The sequence below is a fragment of the Microtus oregoni genome, unplaced genomic scaffold (genome assembly GCF_018167655.1).
Source record: "Microtus oregoni isolate MIOR12 unplaced genomic scaffold, Mior012 000053F_ref0000044, whole genome shotgun sequence".
NCBI classification, from domain to species: Eukaryota; Metazoa; Chordata; class Mammalia; order Rodentia; family Cricetidae; genus Microtus; species Microtus oregoni.
In genome coordinates this window covers 14,965,444-14,981,785 of record NW_024543829.1, presented here as the reverse complement: position 1 = coordinate 14,981,785, position 16,342 = coordinate 14,965,444, and the positions used below count along the sequence as shown (strand labels likewise).

The following is a 16,342-nucleotide window of genomic DNA, read 5'->3' as shown; positions in this document are numbered from 1 at the left end:
TCTTAATAAAAATGACTAAGAACTCTGATTGAAAACAAAAGGTGGGGTTATATGGCCTAGTGGTACAGGCCCTGGGCTCAATCCCTATTACCACAGAAAATAAACACCTAGGGAGCTAGGGATATGGCTCAGTGGGTAAAGGACTTACCATCCAAGCATTAGTTAGGATCCCCAGAGCCCAAGTACAAAGCCAGGCACAGCAGTATTCAGCCTGCAGCACTGAGAAGTAGAGACAAGAAAATTCCTGGAATGTACTGGCTGGCTAGCCTAGTAAAGTCAGTGAACTCCAGATTCAATGAGAGGCCCTGTCTCAAAAAATTAGGTGGAGAGCAACTGAAAACAATGCCTAGTATCTATCTCTAGTTTGAATGAGAGCAGGCCCCACAGGCTCATATATTTGAATGCCTGGTCCCTAGACAGTAAAACTATTTTGGAAAGGACGAGGAGGTGCAGCCTTATTGAAGCAGATGTGTCACTGGTAGTGAGCACTGAGTTCTCAAAAGCCAAGTCTAGGCTGGGGTGTACATGTGCTTCTCTCTCTCTCTCTCTCTCTCTCTCTCTGTCTCACGCTTGTAAACCAGATGTAAACTCTGCCTGGTGACATGCTCCCCGCCCCCAACCGAATGCTTTCTTTTATAAGTTGCTGTGGTCATGTGTCTCTTCACAGCAATAGAACAGAGCCTAAGATAAATGCAAACGTGTGCACATACACATACCACATATACACAATAAACAAACATAAATAATTAGGCTGGGCGTGTGGCTCAGTGGTAGAGCTCCTGTTTAGCATGAGACCCTGTATTCAATTTCTAGCACTATAAAAAAAAATCAGTAATTCTTTAAAATACTTTGGAAAATCACGGCACAGTGACTTAGACAAAAATTCTGCAGAAGGGCTGGGGCGGGGGGGGGCTACAGCTCAATAGTAGAATGGTGGTCTAGCATTTCTAAAGCCCTTGATTTTGTCTTTAGCATTGAAGGTGAGGAGGGAGAGAGAGGGAGGGGGACAGATTAAAAAACACAATGGTTGTCTGAGTGGTAACAATACAACATTTTTAAAGACAAAATTCATATAGTTCAGGCTGCCCTCAAACTGCATCTTAAACTTCTTATCCTCCTGCCTCCACTTTCATAGGGCTGGGATTACAATCTGTCACCATGCCTAGTTTATGTGGTGCTGGGAAATGAACCCAAGGCTTCTTTCTTTCATCCTAGGTAAGCATTCTACCAACCAAGTTATATCGCCATACCTGTGGCTTGATAATTTTAAGAGGTGATCTACTTCAGTTTCTGTTGTTCCAGTTTTTTAAGACATGTTTTCTCTGCATAACAGCCTGAGCTGTCCTGGAACTCACTTTGTAGACCAGGCTAGCTTCAAACTCAGAGACGCCTGTCTCTGCCTCATGAGTGCTGGGATTAAAGGCGTGCGCCAAACTGGCCTCCTCTTCCCACTGATACTGGGATTTCAGACATAAGGCACTATGCCTGGCTTCTTTTTGCTTTTTAAATTTCAAAAGTAGTAACTCTCAGAGTGGGTCATAGTTGCACAAACCTATAATCAAAGCACTTTGTGAATCTGAGACAAGATGATCAAGGCTTTGAAGCCCGATCAGGAACTTTTCATGGAAAGTTCCAAGACATCCTGAGCTGCAGAGCAAAGCCTTGTATTAAAATAAAAGGAGAGCCGGGCCGTGGTGGCGCACGCCTTTAATCCCAGCACTCGGGAGGCAGAGGCAGGCGGATCTCTGTGAGTTCGAGACCAGCCTGGTCTACAAGAGCTAGTTCCAGGACAGGCTCCAAAACCACAGAGAAACCCTGTCTCGAAAAACCAAAAAAATAAAAAAAATAAAAAAAAATAAATAAAAAAAATAAAAGGAGAGAAAGGTGGCAAGATAGCTCAGCAGGTAAAGGTACTTGCCACAGAGTTTGATCACCATAACCATTGTAAAAGGCAGAAGGAAAAAAAACACCTCACAAAGTTGTTCTGACTTACACACACACACGCACACACGCACGCACAAAATAAAAACTCTGAAAGTAAAATAAAACAAAGGAAGAAGTAACTGCTTATTATAAGAGTCAAACAATAACTTCCTCCTTCCATTTCTCAAAAAGCTGAAATCTAAAGAGCACACAATCAGATGCATCCAAATACAGACATAAGGAAAATATTTACAGCTTGTGCTGAAGGCGTTTTCTTCCTCTAATAATGGATAAGGTCAGAAAGATTCCAGAGTAAGGCAAGCCCCAATTTCCTAAGCCCATATAGTCAGACAGACAAGATGATATCAAGGCTTTGAAGCCAGACCAGGCTACAAGACAAGTTCCAAAATATCCTAAGCTGCAGAGCAAGGCCGTGTCTTAAAATAAAGCAAGATGGCTCAGCAAGTAACAGTACACTACAAAGTGTCAAATACAAAACTCTGATTCATTCTCATGTTGTAATTCTTACCGCGCTTTGTTTTGTTTGCTTTGCTGTGTTTGGGTGTTGAGGCTTGAATTCAGGACCCTGAGTTTGTTTAGCAAGCACTGTACCACCACAACACACACCAGCCTCTCATCACCAACTAGTAAACTGCAAAAATACATGCACAGTAAAAATGTTAATACAGTTGAGGCCAACCTCCAGAGTAGTCACAGCTAAATAACAGGAGGAAATGATTGCTTTGGTGACTTGTACAAATTAGAGTAGAAACAAAATTTTAGGTGTGAATCCTTTGTTCAAACTAACAAATACTTGAAGTATTTCGTACCTTTTACTACTAACCAAAAAGGTTCGAGAAAAACAGCTCTAATGTTCACCTTAACTCTGTATTGAAACCATAATTATCTTACCTAATATAGAGAGCTTCAGAAGAAACACTTTGAAAATCATTTGACCTAACAATGCAACAAAAAGTACAAGTAAGTCATTTATAATCTCATAACAACTGTAGACACAGTAGCAGCAATCCCCCTTGGTTTGTGTGGGGGTGTGTGTAAGAGCACACATCAAGTCACAAGATAACCTGCAGCAGTCAGTTCTCTCTTTTCACCCTGTGGGTTCCAGGAATCATTAGGCAGCAAGCACCTTTACCCCTTGAACAACTTCATTGGCCAGGTCCATTCTTTAAAAAAGTAAAATAAAATAAAGGGGTAGAGATGGTTCAGCAGTTAAGAGCACTGGCTGCTCTTCCAGAGGACCTGGGTTCAATTCCCAACAACCACATGGCGGCTCACAACTCTGTAACTCCAGTTCCAGGGCTTCTGACATCCTCACACAGACGTACATGCAGGCAAAACAACAATGTTCAAAACATAAATTTAAAAAAATCTGCCTTTCTGTTCTCCTATAACTCAAAGGGACAAACAAAGTACAGGTTACAAATATTGTATAATCCAAAGAACCATGATATAACATTAAGTTCTTACAGGAATCAAAACCAGAATGAGTTCCTACAAATATCACCATCAAGACAACTAAGAAGCTAAACATCAAGTTCACTAAAAAGGGCAGGCAGTGGTAGCAGAGGCAGGCCGATCCGAGTTCGAGGTCAGTCTGCTCTACAGTGAGTTTCAGGACAGCTAGAGCTACATAGAGACACCCTGTCTCTCCCCTCCCACTCCCTGCCCAAAAAAATTACCAAAAAGCATGTCTATCAATTCCCAGGGAACCTAAACTCAAGAGTTCAAACCAGCAACAATCTCACTGACTAGTGGGCAGAAGTGAAGAGGTATCTAGAACAGTATCTGTGCCATTGTGAAGTCCCCCAAATAATTGCTTAATCATAAAAAGCCGTATACAAGTAGAAGAAAGAGAAAATGACAAGGAAATATATATACAAAAATCAATGCCAACATTCCACCCCATTTACCTAAACACATAAATCTAATCATTCAAAAAGATAAAGTGAGGGGGCAGGGTGGTGGTGGCACACACCTTTAATCCCAGCACTCGGGAGGCAGAGGCAGGCGGATCTCTGTGAGTTCGAGGCCAGCCTGGTCTACAAGAGCTAGTTCCAGGACAGGTTCCAAAGCTACAGAGAGACCCTGTCTCGAAAAAAAAAGAAAAAGAAAAAGATAAAGTGAGGGGAATTCCCATCACAGTTTTCTCTGCCATTTAACTACTCCACAGAGAATCATCTAAAGTATGCCACAGCTCACTAGGAACTAAAAGTTACAGGTCCTTCTTGCAATTTGATCATCTAAGCCAATGAAATTCTTCCACCTTCTAGTTAATAATTTTGGTGCTGGGTGGCAGTGGTGCACGCCTTTCCTTTAATTCTAGCCCTCCGGAAGCAGAGATGCACATTTCTGTGAATTCAAGGCCAACCTGGTCTACAAAGCAAGTTCCAGGATAATCAGGGCTAAAAAAGAATCAAAAACAAAACAAAACACAAGAAACAAGAGGTCAAACTAGCCAACACACCTAATTTCAAGCCAGCCAGAGCTACTCCGTAAGACTCTATTTCAAACCAACCAACAGATACAGAGTGGGGGGAAAAGACTTTGGGCAAGTCACTTAAAACCTGAGACTCAGGGTCCTCCTTCTCTGTAAGATTGTTGTAAGGCTCCAGTTAAGTACAGAGATGTGGAAGTGTTGACGTTCACTGCTATTACCATTGTCATTATTAGTGAATCCTCCTGAGTTCACTATGGTTCCCAACAATAAGGCCAAGGAAACCCACAGGTGCCACAATTTCTCAAAATAGCAAATTTCTAAGAAACATTTCAAAGGTAGTTAGCAAACAACAAAGCATACTCAGGGAACAAATAAAGTAACTGTTTAGTAGTGAGGTGGTGGTGACACCCACCTTTAATCCCAGCACTTGAGAGCTAAATGCCAGCAATCTATAAAATGACTTAAATTGATTCTAGAACAGCCAGGGCTACACAGAGAAACCTTATATCCAAAAGCCTAAAAAAATAAAGACTGTTATATTTTTGGTTGTGAGCCCAGCCTTTAAGGGCTGAGCCATCTCTCCAGCCCTCAATATCAGTTTGAACACACTGAACCTGATAGAAGAGAAAGTGGGAAGTACTCTACAACACGTGGGCACAGGAGACCACTTCCTACGTATAACCCCAGCAGCACAGACATTAAGGGCCTCACTGATAAATGGGACCTCCTGAGACTGAGAAGCTTCTGTAAAGCAAAGGACACTGTCACTAAGACAGAAAGGCAACCCACTGACTGGGAGAAGATCTTCACCAACCCCGCAACTGACAAAGGTCTGATCTCCAAAATATATAAAGAACTCAAGAAACTAGACTGTAAAAGGCTAATCAACCCAATTATAAAATGGGGCACTGAGCTGAACAGAGAATTCTCAACAGAAGAAGTTCAAATGGCCAAAAGACACTTAAGGTCATGCTCAACCTCCTTAGCGATCAGGGAAATGCAAATCAAGACAACTTTAAGATACCATCTTACACCTGTCAGAATGGCTAAAATAAAAAACACCAATGATAGCCTTTTCTGGAGAGGTTGTGGAGAAAGGGGTACACTCATCCATTGCTGGTGGGAATGCAAACTTGTACAACCACTCTGGAAAGCAGTGTGGCGGTTTCTCAGGAAATTCGGGATCAACCTACCCCTGGACCCAGCAATACCACTCTTGGGAATATACCCAAGAGAGGCCCTATCATACAACAAAAGTATATGCTCAACTATGTTCATAGAAGCATTGTTTGTAATAGCCAGAACCTGGAAACAACCTAGATGCCCTTCAATGGAAGAATGGATGAAGAAAGTATGGAATATATACATATTAGAGTACTACTCAGCAGTAAAAAACAAGGACTTCTTGAATTTTGCATACAAATGGATGGAAATAGAAAAACACTATCCTGAGTGAGGTAAGCCAGACCCAAAAAGAGGAACATGGGATGTACTCACTCATATTTGGTTTCTAGCCATAAGCAAAGGACATTGAGCCTATAATTCGTGATCCTAGAGAAGCTAAATAAGAAGGTGAACCCAAAGAAAAACATATAGGCATCCTCCTGAATATTAACCTTCATCAGGTGATGAAAGGAGACAGAGACAGAGACCCACATTGGAGCACCGGACTGAAATCTCAAGGTCCAAATCAGGAGCAGAAGGAGAGAGAGCATGAGCAAGGAACTCAGGACCGTGAGGGGTGCACCCATACACTGAGACAATGGGGATGTTCTATCGGGAACTCACCAAGGACAGCTGGCCTGGGTCTGAAAAAGCCTGGGATAAAACCGGACTCGCTGAACATAGTGGACAATGAGGACTACTGAGAACTCAAGAACAATGGCAATGGGTTTTTGATCCTACTGCATGTACTGGCTTTGTGGGAGCCTAGGCAGTTTGGATGCTCACCTTACTAGACCTGGATGGAGGTGGGTGGTCCTTGGACTTCCCACAGGACAGGGAACCTTGATTGCTCTTTGGGCGGATGAGGGAGGGGGACTTGACCGGGGGAGGGGGAGGGAAATGGGAGGCGGTAGCAGGGAGGAGGCAGAAATCTTTAAATAAATAAATAAATAAAAAATAAAGACTGTGTGTGTGGCCAAAATGATTAAATGCAACTAAGACTATCTCCACATCCATAAAATAAGGCAAACAGAATTGAAATTAGAAGTGTAACATAATAGTAGAAAATATATGCTTAGCACACTAAAAGAACCAGGCTGAATCCATAGCAGCAAACAAAACAAATACTAGAAGCAACAACTGTACCTACAACCTAATACTTTAGACACAAACACACACACACACACACACACACACACAAATCTGTCTTTAGAAAAGCTGAGTGTGGTGGTGCATCCTTTTAATGCCAGAACGTGGGAGGCAGAGAGTTCTAGGCCAAGCAGGCCAAGCAGGGCTACACCATGTCTCAAAAGAGACCCTTTAGAAAATTAATTAATATATTTTTTTTAACATTTTAAAGTATGTCTTTGTGTATCGCAGGGGCATGGACAAAGTAAGTGCAGCTGCCAGTGACGTCCAGAAGAGGACATCGAATCCTCTGTGGGTAGAGTTTGCTTGGAGCTGAAGGAGGAGGTCATCCTGTAAGCACGCAGGTGCTCAGAACTGAGATCAGGTCATATATAAGAGCAGTATGACTGCTGAGCCATCTGACAAGCTGATCTTCTCTTATAGCATTTGGAGACTGTGATTACAAAAATTAAAACCCCTTCAGTTGTTTTCGAACAACTCCCCCCAGCTCCCTAAGTAGCCAAGAATGACTACGAACTTCTGATCCTCCTGCCTCTACCTCTCCAATGTATCAGCATACAGTTTTCAGTGCTAGAAATTAAACCTAGGGTGAGTTTCACGCATGTTAGGCAATCACTCTACTAATTGAGTTGCAGGACCCCAGTCCCCTGCTTAGCTGCTAATAGAGTTCAATTTCCTCATTTATTTAACTGTTAATGTGTCTGCCACCTGAATGTGTACGTGAAGACAAAAATCTAAGAATAAAATCACCATGAAATACTGGCAAATATTCAGTAATATATAGGTTTTAATCCAAGATTTAACTCTTGGGGAAAAAAATTATAATCTGGGGCAGGTGACATGGCTCAGCAAATAGTAGCACTCCTGCCAAGTCTGACAGCCTGAGTTCAAGCCCTAGAGCCAACACACAAAGGCTGTCCTCTGGCCTCTACAAATGTGATATAGCATCTGCATGTGCAAGCATATACACAATGCATAAAATAAATTTTAAAATAAATGTAATAAAATTATAAAACTAGACTGGAGACATGGTTCAGTGCTCAAGAGTACCAGCTGCTCTTCCAGAGGACCTGGGTTCAATTACTAGCACCTACAAGGCAGTTCACAACTGTCTGCAATTCCAGTTCCCGGGGATCCAATACCAACATCATCAGGCACAAGGTACACATAAGATGCACCAACATATATGAAAACAAAATATTCATACATATAAAATTAAAATTTTTTAATATACATAAGTAATTAAAACCCCTAAAGCCAGCTGGCCAGTGGCAGTCCATGCCTTTAATCCCAGCACTTGTGAGGCAGAGGTAGGCAAAAATCTCTGAGTTCAAGGCCAGCCTGGTCTACAGAACAAGTTTCAGGACAGCTATGGCTATATAGAGAAATCCTGTGTTGAAAAACAAAAGCAAAAACCCCTAGAGCCAGGCATGATGGATAGCACACATCAGTAATTACAGAACTCGAGAGACAGAGGCTGACAGACTGAAAGTCCTTAAGACTAAAGAAGATCTGACCATGAAAGAAAGAAAGAAAGAAAGAAAGAAGGGAGGGAGGGAGGGAGGGAGGGAGGGAGGGAGGGAGGCTGAAAGGGGGGTAAAGCGATGACTCTGAAGCTAAGAGCACTTTCAGAGAATCATCTTCAGTTCTGAGCACACATATGGGGATTCTCACAACTGCTTATAACTCAAACTGTAGGGCATTGCTTCTCAACCTTCCTAAAGATGGTACCCCAAACCATAAGATTATTTTCATTGCTACTTCATAACTGTAACTTTGCTAGCTACTGTTATAAACTAATGTTTTCCAGGGTCTTGGGCAAACCTTGTAAAAAGCATTGTTCAACCCCACCCCCCGCAAAGGGTCAAGACTCACAGGTTGAGAACTACTGCTCCAGGTACTCTGATGTCTTCTGGCTCCATTGTTGTGCACATGCGCGCACGCGTGCGCACACACACACACACACACACACACACACAACAAATGCTCACAGAGATAACATACAAATAATAATAAAATAATCATAAATCTTTTTATTTTAAATCTTGAGCTGGTTAGCTAGCTCAGTAGCTCAATAACTGTCTAGACTTCATGAAGCAGTGGGTTGATGTCCAGTACCATCAGAAGAAAGATATATTTAAAAAATTCTTTAAATAATTCTAAGATCACTTGCATAACTAAAGTTCTCCCAACAACTGGAAAATTAACTACAAAATGTCAAGTCTTTAATTAGAGGCCTAAAAGTGGCCTAGTGCTTTACAGAAACACCATGTGGGTGGAGTTTCTACACAGAAGCTTTTCTATAATTGGAAGCTTTGTTTTCATGAGCAGGATCTTACTACAAGGCACACTATAGGACAATTCAAACAACACTATATAGAACCAAAATCTAAAAAGCACCAAACCCCTCATTATCATATCTGTCTCTTGTCAGTCTTTTACACTAGACTAAATTTAGGGGCGAAACAGAATTTTGGGAAACAAAACAATTCAAAACTATAAACAAGTAAACAAGTAGCCAATTCTGAAGGCAAACTCACCCAGAAGTAGGAGAACTATTATCACAAACCGTGTTTCTACTGAAAGATATTTTAGGAGACAAAGTACTAACTGTGATTGAATCTAGATGGATAAGTTACATGCAATATCACTTGAGTCATAATTTCTAAGCTAGAAACAGTATTGTATAGCCATATAGATGACAGACAGACAAACACATCCATGATCACAGTAGCTGATTAAATCCCAGTTCTAAGCATTGGGCGTGTGGTTAGCTCAATGCTATTAAACTTTCCTGCTGCACAGGAAGTCAGCACTGACAAAAGGAGGAGAAAAGCAGCCCTTTAATCCCAGTAGTTGGGAGGCAAGGCAGACACAGGCGGATCTCTGTGAGTTCGAGGTCAGCCTGGTCTACTAGGAATTCCAAGACAGCCAGAGTTGTTACACAGAGAAATTCTAGGATACTTGGGAAGTAGGATCATAAGAATCAGGAGTTTAAGGTCATCTTCAGCTACAACAATGAGGTTGAGATCAGCCTGTGGACTCCCTGCCTCAGAAAAACTAGCCCAACTCCATTTCTCCATCATTTATTTCCTCCTTATCATTATGCTGCACAAGCTAGTCTGATTTGCAATCCTCCAGCCTCAGTTTCATCAGTGTTCAAGTGTCAATGTGTACCACCACATCCTATCCCATTATTTTCTTAGCATACTAAAGTTTCTGATTTCTCAGAATATTACTTAACTGTAATAAGGTATAAGGTAACTGTACATTAGTTTCCTCATTCATAAAAATGCAACTATTAGCAACAGTATACATTATAAAGTTGCTATCAGGGTTTAAAGATTTACCATGTAAAAACTGATCACTATTGCATACTTCTAATGTTTGAGGTAGAGCAACAGCCCCATTCCATAATGAAAAATAAAGCATAAATCTTTTTTTTTGGTTTTTCAAGACAGTACTTCTCAGTAGCTATGAGCCAGTCCTGGAACTCAATCTGTTGACCAGGCTAGTCTTGAACTCAGAGATCCACCTGCCTCTGCCTCCTGAGTACTGAAATTAAAGGTGTGTGCCACCACTGCCCAGCTAAAGCATAAATCTTAATGTGTGTAACAAAATTATTTTAGATCACAAGGTCCTGTAAAGCAAATTAAATTTAAAACAAACTCTAAGCTAGGTATGGCCTCTCATCCCTGTCATCCTAGCACTAAGGAGACAGAGCCCACTAGCTAGAGGATGGCCTAGCAACACAGAGGGCTCCAGGCCAGTTTGGGTTATAGAGTAACTCTGTTTCAAAACGAAACAAACATTTCAGGGGCAGAGGCAGGTGGATCTCTGTGAGTTTGAGGCCAGCCTTGTTTACATAGTGAGTTCCAGGAAAGCGAGGGCTACAGAGTGAGACCCTGTTTCAAAAAAAGAAAAAGAAAAAAACACAACAGGCTTCTCTGAGTTCTTATTCAAAAAAAGTAATTCTTCCTGCCTTTTTTAAGATTGTTTTAAATTTATTTCATTTGTATCTGTATGCAAAATTGTTAGCAGACTTGCCCTGAAACTCTAGACATTCTCCCTTACTCTACAGACCCCTCCCTCAATACAGCTCCTTACAGCCCTCTCCTGCCCAGTTTCCTGGATCCTAATTCAAAAAGCATGACTCGTCTACAAGAGCTAGTTCCAGGACAGGCTCCAAAACCACAGAGAAACCGTGTCTCGAAAAACCAAAAACAAACAAAAAAAAAACAAAAAAACAAAAACAAAAAAACAAAAAGCATGACTCTCCACCTCCTCCCCCTCCCCCCCTCCTCTTCCTCCTCCTCTTCTTCCTCTTCTTCCTCTTCCTTTTTTTCTTCTCTATTTGCCTCCTCTTGAACGCTGCTGGGGTTTATAGCTGGTCTCCCCACTTAATAAAAGATCTTCCACATGGTCTAGCAATAGGGTTCATGGATTCAACCAGATGGCCTAAATTCAACTCCCAGCAGTAGGATTTTTTCTAGGTGTGGGGGCATATTATCTAATCTCAGCATTCACTCACGAGGCAGAGGTGAGGAGATTTCTGTGAATCTGGGACCAACCCAGTCTCCACGTCAAGCTCCTGGCTGGGACTGAGGGGTTATCAAACTAACAAAACAGTCCTCAAAGTGCTGGAAAGATGGCTTAGTGGCTAAGAGCACTGACTATTCTTCTAGAGGACCAGGTTGGGTTCCCAGTACCCACATGGCAGCTCACAACCATCTGTAATTCTAATTCCAGGAGATCCAATAGTCTCTTCTGATTACCACAAGCACCATGCATGAATGTGGAACACGTACATAGAGATGGGCAAAATCCTTCATACACATAAAATAACTTTTAAATGGTCCTCAAGCATGAATGTGGTATATATTCAAACAGATAGGCAAAAACCCCTCATACACATAAAATAATTTTTAAATGGTTCTCAAGCATCAAATAAATGAACAAATAAAATCCTACAAAAAAGCATCTACTGCAGTATGCTCAAAACCATTTCAGATTAAACATTTTATCAGTGTCATCTTTTCTCTTTTGACATATTAAAATTCATATTACCATATATTAAGAAATGAAAACTTGTCGAGCAATGGTGGCACACACCTTTAATCCCAGCACTCAGGAGGCAGAGGCAGGAGGATCTCTGTGAGTTCGAGACCCACTTGTTCTACAGAGCAAGTTTCAGGACAGGCTCCAAAAGCTACACAGAGAACCCCTGTCTTGAAAAACCACAAAAAGAAAAAAGAAATGAAAACTTTAAAGTAGATTATCTTTCTAACCATGTGGTTACTACAGGATTGATAATGAAAAAATAAAGAATTCATAAAACATAAAATGTGCAGTTTGTAAAATTACTTGAAAATGTTTTTTTTTTCAGAGACTAAAGTAGATAATAGTTGTTTAAGAAGACAGCTACACAAATTTAAAGAATCTTAAACAATAAATAAAGGTCAATAAAGGATATCTACTCAGTAAGTAGCAGCACACACATCTATATTAGTATGTCAGCTACATAAAGTACTATGAAAACAAACAAGAGTATTCTTCATATTCTTAATCCAAAATATTCTGCATTTACTGTCTACATGCCTCAAATAGATATTACCTCAAATAATATGAGGTAATAGTTACAGTTAACAGCTAACATTTTTATGTGCCAGGCTCTGCCCTTAGCACTTTGCATAGCAATTTTCAGAAGTAAGGCCTGTGTAGCTCAGGTTGACTTTCAGATTAGAATCCTTCTGGCTCTCTGTCTTATACACTTCAATTGTAAGCACATTTGTAAACTCACAAAGGAACGTCTTAATAATCTCATAGCCCCACCTAAATGTGAAATGCAAAAAATCATTCCTAGAGTAGAAAGTTCCTAATTTGAACCCAGAAAACCTGCTAAGTCACTAAGTCATTGTCTTCAAACAAACAAAACCTTAAGCCTGGTCTACACAGTGAGTTCCAGGACTGAGGCTACACAGAGAAACCCTGTATAAAAAAAAAAAAAAAAATTGACCCCAGTAAGTCTGACACCAAAGTCTACATACCTAATTACCACAGGAAGACAGTCACCTACAACTGTGTTCAAGTTCATGTGCTAGCCTGACACTCCATATATTATACTAACCATGTTCCACTCACTTTATGCTTTATCAACTGCTAATCTGTACGCTTTATATTTTTAGTGTTCATTTCCTCAGAGGTCAAGTCCATGGAGCTTGGAAAGTGACTCAGTTTGCAGAGTGCCTGCCATGCAAGCTATGAAGACTTGAGTTAGAGCCTCCCAGCACCCATTTATAAAAGCGCACGGTAGTATACACTGGTATTCCCAGTACTGGGGAATTGGTTGGGATGGAGATGGGGCAAAGACTGGAGAATTCCAGGGGCTTACTGGCTAGCTAGTCTAGACCAATTGGTGACTTCCAGGTTTAATGGGAAACCCTGTCTCAAGAAAGTGATGGAAGATAACACACAACATTTATCTCTGGTCTCCATGCACAAACCCACATGAACACTACACATATACACACACATAAAGAAAACAGAAGCAAAAGAAAAGCAGACAATCAAAATTAAAGAATGGCCGGATGGTGGTGGGGAATGCTTTTAGTCCCTGCATTTGGGAGGCAGAGGCAGGCAATCTCAGAGTTCTAAGTTTGAGGCCAGCCTGGTCTACAAAATGAGTACCAGAACAGCCAGAACTACTCAAAGAAACCCTGTCTTCAAAATCAAAACGTGGGGAAAAAAGCCGGGTGGTGGGGTGTGTACTAGGGAGGCAGAGGCAGGCAGATGATTGAGATCGAGATCAGCCTGGTCTACAGAGCGAGTTCCAGGACAGTGAAACCCTGTCTCAAAAAAAAAATTAAGAATGATGCTAGACAGCCCACACGTCATCATGACAAGCCCAGCCTGAGCTATATTTATGAACAAAACAAGGTTTGGTCTCAAAAAGACAGAAAATAAAACAAATTATGCTGAGAAAAAAAATGAAAATCATTCTTGTAATCTTTCTCAGAAATTCAGGTAATAGTTTTTTCAGAGAACAGAGAAGTTAAGAATATTTCACCAAAAAGTAATCAGCCTTTAACTTTGAAATCTCTTAATAAGGGGACAGTCATGAAAGTCTGTTACTATGTATTTACCATAAAATCCTACTATCATCCTGATAAAAATGAGAATAAGTGCCTATTGGAAAGTAGAAATAAATACCACAGTAAATTTACTTTTACCTGACAATGAGAAGAGAACACAAACTTTCAGAATATTTGTAGGAAAATGTGTCACTGTGATTGGTTTAATGAAGAGCTGAATGGCCAGTAGTGCCGCAGGAGCGACAAGTGGGCTATCCAGAGAGAAAGAGGAGTTGGAATCTAGGCATGTGGATCACGCCCGTGAGACTGTAAAGATGGTGGACGTTCGCTACGGAGCAGAAGTAACCTACCCACGTGGCAGAACATAGGTTAATAGAAACAGGTTATAAGAACTAGTGAGACCAGCCTAAGCTAGTGAGTAGCCAAGTTTTCATAATTAATAAGTCTCCATGTCATTATTTGTCGGTTGGCAGTCCCAAGATAACTGACAAAAAAGTTTGCTACATTTGGTACCCAATTGGAGGCATGTAGATCCACATAGAGCCTGAGAAAAATGGGGGAAAAAATTCCAAATAGAGGCTTGGTGCTCCTAGCATACAGAGACACACCTCTTTTAAGAGGCACTTGAAAGGGGTTAATGAAAAGATGGCAGTGTGCTACTCAGTGGCAGGAGACTGGGTAAAAAGGCCTACCACAGCATGAACCCGGAAACTTGCCAGACCATAGCAGCCGGATGAGGCCAGGCTCTCAGGAACCAGTAAGGTGGAAGCCAGTCACTGCAGCAGAGCTCTGACCAGATGACCTAGCAGAGTAAGCTTTGGCTCATGGAATCACAGAAGGCTACAGACACATACACAGGTTCAGGTGAAGAAAACCTCTGAACGGGCTTCAGTGTGCTTAATATGGTAGAAAGAAAAGAAAATGGGTATAATCAGTCATTAAAAAATAGTTTAAAAAGGCCGGGTGATGGTGGCGCACGCCTTTAATCCCAGCACTCAGGAGGCAGAGGCAGGTGGATCTCTGTGAGTGCAAGACCAGCCTGGTCTAAAGAGCTAGTTCCAGGACAGGCTCCAAAGCTACAGAGAAACCCTGTCTCGAAGAAAAAAAAAAAAAAAGCTTAAAAATAATAGAGTGAAGTCTTTAAAGGTAAAGTAATATAAAAAGAGATATAAGTCATGTAAGAACGTGATATATAGTGCATGAGGATCATATATACTGCTTTGTTAACTTTATTTTAAATGCTAATAAACAAATGACAGCTACTGAAAGATACTGAATTGTGGGGAAAAACTGCTAAACTACCCTATACATTTTAAAGATGCCTTAATTTCAGAATGGAAGTCAGAAAATATGTTGTGTTGAGGGAGAGATTATGCCTTTGTTTCCATAGAAAACAAAGCTATGGATTTCTTCAAACATAATATCAATAAACATAATTGATTTGGTGGAGATCTCCTGAAAATCTTGGCTAAAGACATGAAGGAAAAACACAAGAAAAATGATATAGAATGTCCTTCTGTATGCTGTGAATATGTGTTGCTCTCATTGGTTGATGAATAAAGTTATTTTGGCCAATACCCAGGCAGAATATAGCTAGGAGGGAAATCCAAACAGATATAGTCAGGCAGGAAATCCAAACAGAGATATGGGGAGAAAGAAGGTGGACTTGCAGAGATGCCATGAAGCCTCCAAAGGAGTAACATGCCAGGGCATCACCAGTAAGCCAGGGCCATGTGGAGATAGGCAGATTAGTAGTAATGGGTTAATTTTATTGCAAGAGCTAGTCAGTAATATACATAAGCCAATGGTTAAACAATTACAATTATTATTCTCGAAGTGGTTGTCTTTTTTTTTAATTTTTTTATTTTCTTCTTTCTGTTTATTTTTTATTATTTATTTATTAAAGATTTCTGCCTCCTCCCTGCCACCGCCTCCCATTTCCCTCCCCCTCCCCCATTAAATCCCCCTCCCTCGTCAGGATTTATAATGTATACAGTATTCTGTCTGCATATATGCCTGCAGGCCAGAAGAGGGCACCAGATCTCATTACAGATGGTGTGAGCCACCATGTGGTTGCTGGGAATTGAACTCAGGATCTTTGGAAGAGCAGTCAGTGTTCTTAACCTCTGGGTTGTCTCTCCAACCCCTAAGTGGTTATCTTATAAGAGACTGCAGGGACTGTGAGGCAGAGAGAAATTGGTCCACTGGGACAGGGCAAGATGGAGAATAACCTGGATTTACGTATTTGTTTATGCTGCATTTGTTTAACTCTGTGAAGCTGTGATTCTTGGCCTGGTGGTCCTAATAAAGAGCTGAGTGGCCAGTAGCAAAACAGGAGCAAGGATAGGCAGGGCTGGCAGGCAGAGAGTGTGAACAGAAGGAGAAATGTGAAAGGAGAACAAGCAATGAAAGAACACGAAAAAGTACCTCAGGGCCAGCCACCCAGGCACCCTCGGAGTGAGAGTGAAAGTAAGATATATAGAAGAAAAGGAACTTAAAAAAAGCCTAGAGGCAAAAGGTAGTCAGGGATAATATAAGTTAGAAAGGCTGGAAAGAA

General features: G+C 41.1%; 1 protein-coding gene across 3 annotated transcripts in view; it reads right to left on the bottom strand.

Moving 5' to 3' along the window:
• Positions 1-16,342, bottom strand: part of Ambra1 (autophagy and beclin 1 regulator 1) — a 199,627-nt gene that overhangs the window by 153,378 nt on the left and 29,907 nt on the right. The window lies entirely within an intron of this gene.